This window comes from Triticum aestivum, chromosome 2B, assembly GCF_018294505.1.
Source record: "Triticum aestivum cultivar Chinese Spring chromosome 2B, IWGSC CS RefSeq v2.1, whole genome shotgun sequence".
Classification (NCBI taxonomy): domain Eukaryota; kingdom Viridiplantae; phylum Streptophyta; class Magnoliopsida; order Poales; family Poaceae; genus Triticum; species Triticum aestivum.
Window position 1 is genome coordinate 750163965 of NC_057798.1, and position 7995 is coordinate 750171959.

The window sequence follows — 7995 nt, forward strand, 5'->3', positions numbered from 1 at the left end:
TATTTGCAACTCGATGCAGGGGCTAATAAGAACTAGTGTGTGGCATAAGAAAAGATTGACATCAAGGTTGGCAACAAAATAAGAGTTGTTGCATTGGAGGTCGGCACGATGCAGCTTCAGCTTCCTTCCGTATTCATTATGAAATTGAATAATTATAATTACACTGAGTATGTTGATAATGTTTGCTCTAACACTGGATCAACCGAAGTCTCGAGGATAACCTGCTCCAGTGACGTGCCCGAGTTTCACACTGAGCTAAGCTGCACTGTCGAGACCCTAATCAGATCGTGATCCCTCCGGCAGTGCACGAGTAGCGCCTCCCCCGCCCCGACCCAGAGCGACCCACCCATGGCTCTGCCCTGACTCCATCTCCATGATCCACACCATCCATCTCCACCGCCGCCACCATCCCCACCCCCACCCCCACCTCCATCACACCACCTCAACCCGCACCGCCCCAGCCGCCACTCCACCCCCTCCCCCGTCCCCACCGCCACTCCACCGCCGCCCCCTCCCCACCTCCCCGATGACCACCCCGTCCGCGCCGCCGCCCTGCGCGCACCTCGCCGCGCACCGCCTCACCTCGCGCCCGCTCCGCATCCTCCGGCGCTGCCTGCGCGTGCGCCCGCTCGGCCGTCCCGAGATCCGCCGGGACCCCCGCGAGGTGCCCCGATGCTCCCCCTGCCCGGCCTCCGCCCCGGCCCCCGCCCGCCTCTACGCCTGCCTCACCTGCGCCGCCGTCTTCTGCCCCTCGCACGCCACCTCCCACGCCGCCTCCGCCCCCGCCCCGGGCCACCAGATCGCCGTCGACGTCGACCGCGCCGAGCTCTTCTGCGCCGCCTGCGGGGACCAGGTCTACGACCCGGACTTCGACCACGCCGTCGTCCTCGCCCAGTCCACCGCGCTCCAGCCCCCGTCCACCTCTGCATCCGCATCCACATCCCCCGCCGCCCCACGCAAGCGCCGACGCGTCGACTACCGCGCCTGGGCGCCAGATCCGGCCGAGGTCGCGCTCGTGCGATCCGCCGATCCCACCACCTCCGCGTCCGCCGCCGGGCCGGCGGGCCTGCGCGGGCTCAACAACCTCGGCAACACCTGCTTCATGAACTCCGTGCTGCAGGCACTCCTCCACGCGCCGCCGCTCCGGAACTACTTCCTTGGGGATCGCCACAACCGCTTCCTCTGCCCGCGCCGCACGCCGATGAGGCACCGTACTACGGATGCTGAGGTCAAGGCCGCGTGCCTCGCGTGCGATCTCGACGAGATCTACTCAGCCACCTTCTCGGGGGAGCGCACGCCATACAGCCCCGCCAAGTTCCTATATAGGTTCGGATCTCGAGCTCTATTTGCATTGGTTGATGTCGCTGTGTGATTTTTGGCAACATGTTCTTTTGTATTGGGGAAGTTAAGCCGTTAGTTAGATGACTGTTTGAAGTACTTTTGAGACACTAGATTGGAAAGTCCCCTGCAAATGGTAGTGGGTTGTTTGTATGCTATGCCATGAAGCTGTTTGAAGTTAGATCACACAGATTGCATGTGTACTTAACATGAATCGACTGATGTTACCAAAGATATGTCCCTAAAAGGGACAAGCTCTGCTCAGTGTGTATTGCTGCGAAAGGAAAATGGTTGCACAGCATGCATATGGCCTGTTTGATGAAATGCCGTCGTATATAGAGCATATATAGCAATGCCTTCTTATGATTATGCAAGTACTTTTGTCATGCCTACCTAATAAATGTTGCCTGAACTGTAATTATTGGTCAGGTGATAAAATGCATGAGCAACTGTTAGTTCCTGTCAAGTCACTTGTTTGACTGGTTGTGAAGGTAGCATGCACACTCTCTATTGCTGTATTCTTTAGAATTTTCCTTCGTTTAAGTGTATGCTTTTGGGTAGGCAAGTATGCAGCATTTGTGGTAGGTTCCTAAGTTATTGCTAGTCTTGTTTATGCTTCTTCATGTCCTGTCAAAAGTCCTTGGGAACAAACTGTTTATACCTTTGCTCCTCACATCTTTCGTGTGCTATGTCCTAAGGCATCTTCTTAAGCTGAAGTTATATTTTTCAGTCAGTAATTCATGTTTGTAAGGATTATATGAAGTCTTTGTTGCTGCTGATATTGTTTGATGAACATGGGCTTGCACAGGAAATATGACGCACTATTTGTTTCTTCTGGTTTATGAAAGAAAGTACTTGATTTTCTTCTGATTACTATCGTTCTGGATTCTTAGCTGGTGGCAGCATGCAACAAACCTTGCAAGCTACGAGCAACAGGACGCACATGAATTTTTTATCTCCATCCTTGACCATATTCATGAAAATATAAAGGATGATCAGCACAAATCACATGAACAAGGTAGTTAGCTTCTCTCTGTCTACTATTTGAATTAAACACTCGCATCCAAAATTTTGCAAAATTGCTCTAAAGATAATCACATATTGGGGACATCCTTTCCTGTTTGAGATCTGCCTTTTATGAGTTGCATGATGTACTTGTTCTTAGTTGTTTGTCATACTTTTCTTCGTAGGACACGAAACAAAAGAAGTGGGAAAAGACTAATCATCTTCCTGTACTTGTCTTTTTTTGTTGGCGATGATCTGCTTTACTTGTCATGCTTTTTATATGCTGGACTATTATTTATCTTGATACAAATATTCCCCGGGGAGAAAGAAGAGTTGTTATGTACTTTATTCTTTACTTTTCTTGTCTTCTCTTTGCATACTCGACTGTGATTTATCTTTACAAAAATATCGAGTCTAACATTTTTTGTCTAACCTTGATTTCTATTTTTTTGCTCATAATAGGTGATGGAGACTGTTGCATTGCACACCGGGTGTTTTCTGGTATCCTGAGATCAGATGTCACCTGCACAAATTGTGGGTTCTCATCCACAACGTTTGAACCTTGCATGGACATCTCTTTAGACTTGGACTCTGGACATAACAATTATCTCGGTGTTGCAAACCCAAAGCCGCATGTGCGCAACGGAGAGAGAAACGTAGCTGGCATGAGTTCCAAGGTATCGACGCTCATGAGATGTTTGGAGCGGTTTACCAGGGCTGAGAGGCTAGATGCTGATCAGAAGTACTTCTGTGAACGTTGCAAGGAGAGGCAAGAGTCCCTGAAGCAAATGTCCATTCGGAGGCTCCCATTAGTTTCCTGCTTTCACATCAAGAGATTTGAGCATTCGACAGTTAAGAAGATGTCAAGGAAGGTTGACCACTCGTTGCAGTTCCCCTTTTCTCTTGACATGACACCTTACCTGTCGTCCTCCATCCTCAGAAGTAGGTACGGAAACCGCATATTTCCATCAGAAGCCTGTGATCCAGATGCAGTTTCTGAATTGCCTTCAGAATTTGAAATATTTGCGGTGATCACACACAGTGGTAAGCTAGACGCTGGCCACTACGTGACGTATCTGAGGTTAAATAATCAGTGGTACAGATGTGATGATGCATGGGTAACCAGAGTTGATGAGCATACTGTCAGAAGTTCTCAGGCTTATATGCTCTTCTATGTTCAGAAGACGCTTTATTACAAAGCTTGTGAAAGAGCAGCTGCGGAATGAATGGTTTGGAAGCAAATGTTGAGGGCCTTGTTCTTCAGCACCAGGAAATGCAGTCATCATCTGGTGCAACATATCGGAGTCACCAAGGTGGATGGTCAAGTTTTTGTGTTCTTATTGACCTGTAGATTCAGTCGGAGGTATTTTGTGGCGATTTTTCAACAGCCAGCCACCCAAAAGGAAGATGATTGCGTTTATGTGTTGGATTATCTTGTTATCCTGGTCACTGGATTTCTTGTGCGTGGCCTTCGCTAAACTGAAGGCACTTCAGTAATTAGTTCATATCATTGGTGGTGATGGTGATGGTGATGGTGGTCCGATGAAGTGTGATATGTAGAAGTGAGACAAAAGGGAACCAAACTTTTTGACGCGTTCCTTTCAGTAATTGAATGTCATCTCTACTGAAGCTGGTCTTGCTTGGTCCTTTGTTCCTTGATTAGATGATTCAATTTGTTCTTCCTTGTACTCCACTGATAAACTGAGATATATTGCTCCCTCTGTAAACTAATATACCCTTTAGATCACTACTTTACTGATCTATAAATGGTCTTATATAACTGAAGTATAGTGATCTAAACGGTCTTATATTAGTTTACACAGAGAGTAGATGAGATGGTGGTTGCCCTTTCGTGTGTCTTGGCTCTGTTTTGGGGTTTCTTTCAACTGTGCATTTCGCAAGTTAAGTAAGCAGGTTGTGCTGACACGAAAACTTACAGAATAAGCTCGGCGAGTCTGCTATGCTTGTTGAAGTGCCGTAGCCTCTGGGGACCTGACCATTGAGCGTGACGCCATTGATGATTGCTTCGAGAGCATATCATTGAGGTTTGAGCAATGAAAAAAAAAGCATATCCCTGAAAATATGCTATTAGTGAGATATTGGACACTGATCAATTTAGCAGCGTAGCGTGCTATTTTTTTCAGTGGGTTTGAGTAGTGTGGTGGTACCCTACCACGCGTACACAAACAGCGTGTGCGCTGTGGCCACTCGTTTCTCTCCCAGTCCCAGGCGCAGCATCCATATCACGTCAACTCTATCGTCCAGAAGCTCTTCTCCCTAGCTAGGTCAACGCCGCCCCCATGGAAGGAGGAGGCGCCACCAGCTCATCACACAAAAGGTACTAACAAGCTTCTTCAATCCAGCTCGTTTGCTCGTGCTGGATGTACGCCTAACGCGTCTGCTCTCCGATCCCCAGGGTCGCCCTGGTGACCGGAGCCAACAGAGGGATCGGGCTGGAGGTGTGCCGGCAGCTCGCGTCCGGCGGCGCGACGGTCGTCCTCACGGCCAGGGACGAGAAGCGGGGCGCCGTGGCGGTCGACGCGCTCCGGGAGCTCGGGCTGCCGGACGTCGTGTTCCACAAGCTGGACGTCGGCGAGCCGTCGAGCGCCGCTCGTCTGGCCGACTTCGTCAGGGATAGGTTTGGCAGGCTGGACGTACTGGTACGGCTTGGTTTTTCCTTTCCGGTTTCCACCTTGTCCGACTGGATTCTCAGATGTATTGTGACTTGTGAGTGCCTCGTGCTTTTGCCTTTGCAGGTCAATAACGCGGGAGTCTCCGGGGTGAGAATGGACATCGGAGACCCGGCAGCTCTTCACCAAGTGGTTAGCTTAGCTTAGCCCTTCTTCTTTCTCAGCCATGCTAATTAATTAAATTACATTTGATACAAATCAATCACTTTGCAAATAACTGTTTATGGGATTATCGAAATGTTTCGAACAAAGTATGCAAATGACTAGTGTCGATTCCAAAAGTTAGTGCTACAATTGGAACATCAACGCATGATCGTGGTAACTACAAAAGCACACCAATCCACCAAGTTACTTGAGTAGACAAAAATAAACCGGGGAAGCTGAAGTGGAAAATGCAATTCTCGGGTGAGGGAACCGGGGAAGCTCCAAGAAGGCTTCGCTCACTCACTCAAAATGCTAGAATCTCTCTTACATACATACACTACTTAACAAGAACATGAGGTCCTTCGTCGAACCTCCCATTTTTCACATTTTTCTCTTCAAATATCTTAATTGTCCCTTGTTTTATTGACTTACCAAATAAAATCTTGTTTATCTGGTAAGCCAATAAGTGCTTATTTGAAAATAAATTCATGTCTAATTGTCCAATGTTTTTAACTTAGCGGATAAAAGTCTGTTAGTAGAATATTTATGTCCTGTTGCAACACATGGATAATTATTTATCACAAATAAAACATGTCTTTACAACTAAAAGTGCTTTTCCAGAGTATTTATCATTTTTTGCGGGGGGCTTAGTATTTATCATTGTACATGATGATACAAAGTAAACGTGACATATACACATTCAGAAGACCATACCAAATATCCGAACAAAATGGATAGAGTAATTCTTTCTTTTTTGAGTGGAAATGGATAGAGTAATTCACATTACCCCATTAGTTGAAAGGAACATGTCTCATTCCTGCCACTATAGGTGAAGAGAAAAATTCTTGATTTGCACCTTAAAAGATGCCATTTTCTACCAAACTAATGCCTTTCAGAATACTACTAATGGAGAATTCTTGATTTGCTCCTACATCATTGACAGCGTACAAGTATGAGTGCAGTGGAGAGGCTCGAGTGGTTCAACCAGAGGACGACAGAGCCTTTCGAGGAGGCAGAAGAATGCCTAAGAACAAACTACCACGGCACAAAAAATGTGACGGAGGCGCTGCTTCCTCTGCTTCTGTCCTCCTCTGATGCAAGAGTTGTTAACGTCTCCTCTTCTTATGGGTTACTAAGGGTAATCTCTCCAATCTAAAATGAGTATCATGGGATATCTCATGAACTAATTTGCATTTTCGGAACTAGTTTTTCAGTGGAGAAGAACTTAAACACGAGCTTAACGACATCGACAACCTATCCACAGAGAGGTTGGACGAATTGTCAGGACTGTTTCTCAAGGACTTCAAGAATGGCCGGCTGGATCACCATGGATGGCCAGTCGGAGGGTTCTCGGCCTACAAAGTGTCAAAGGCCCTGATCAATGCTTACACAAGAGTTCTCGCCAAGAAGCACACATCGATGCGCGTTAATTGTTTAGATCCTGGCTATGTTAAGACAGACATCAATTTCCACACCGGGGTTCTGACTGTGGAGGAAGGCGCGAGAGGCCCCGTGATGCTGGCACACGTGCCGAAGGATGGGCCGACGGGAGCCTACTTCAACGGCACAGAACAAGCATCCTTCGTGTAGCGGTTGTATTTTTCTTGTGCTCCGGATGTTGTCCGTAACTTGTACCCTGGTCAACCACGGATATATTTTCTTAAGATAAACGTCATGGCGGTATTACTTCGTGCTACACGTGTGACAGTTATCATTTGAAAAATGAAAAGGCTCGTGAGATCCGATCCAGTCAATTCCATGCGTTGGAGTAGTAGTTTTGGAGTGTGCGGAAATAGTTTTGATATTATTTTGTGCATCAGAAATATCTAAAATGACAACTCTGCTGTAAATTCCCAGTTATAGTCCCCCCCCCCCCCCCCCCCCCCCCTTTTGCTTCATTTTTGGGTTACTTTCGACGGTGGATTCCCAGTTAAGTAAATAGGGCGTGCCGATACAAATTTTCATAGAATAAGCTTGGTGACATCTGGTAATATCGCTGAAGTGTTGTAGGTGTTGCATTCCCTTTTTGCAAGCTTCACGGTAGTGCCTCTCTTCTAGACCATGGTCGCTTGGGGCGTGAGAGTGCTAGAGTTCAGTAACAAACTGACCAACACATGAAGGGCTTTGTATCTCAGAAGAGAAGAAGTACGAACTGCAACAACAATATGTGGACCTCCGGTTCTCAATGACTTGACGTCGATTCAAAAATGCAGTGAATGTCGCCATCGTTTCCAGTACGACGAGGGGGACGCTGCATGGCCCGTTCCATTTCACGGGATCGGTTGTGTCTTCCCTTAACCATTTTTTGTTGTTGTTTCTGTGTTTTCTTTCTTTTTGGTTTTTATGTTTTTTACTTTTGGTCTTTTCCTTTCCTTTTCTATTTTTTGAAATTTGCTAAAACAATAAGGTCAGCGATATTTTCTGTAATTTATGAAAAGTTTTCAAATTCAGGGATCATTTTTCGTAACACCAGAATAATTTTTTTAGGTACAGGATTTTTTTCCAAACATGTGAACATTTTTAAAAATACGGAAACATTTTCAAATTCGTGATTTTTTTTTGAAATATGGGAAAATTTCAAGTCCGTAAAAATATTGAAATATCGAAAATAGTCAAATTCGTGAGCATTCTTGAAATAATGGAACAATTTTCAAACTCATGACCATTTTTTAACAATTTACAAATTCATGCGTTTTATGAAATACAGGAACAAATTCCAGATTTGTGACCAAGTTTAGAAATATGTGAACAATTTTCAAATTCATGAACAAATTCATGAATATTTTTTTTCAAATTCTGGAAAAAAATGTTTTTGGAT

General features: G+C 46.1%; 1 pseudogene; it reads left to right on the plus strand.

The window, feature by feature from the left end:
* Nucleotides 1-499: 499 nt before the first annotated feature.
* Nucleotides 500-6931, plus strand: LOC123047134 (ubiquitin C-terminal hydrolase 22-like; annotated as a pseudogene).
* The last annotated feature ends 1064 nt before the right edge of the window (nucleotides 6932-7995 follow it).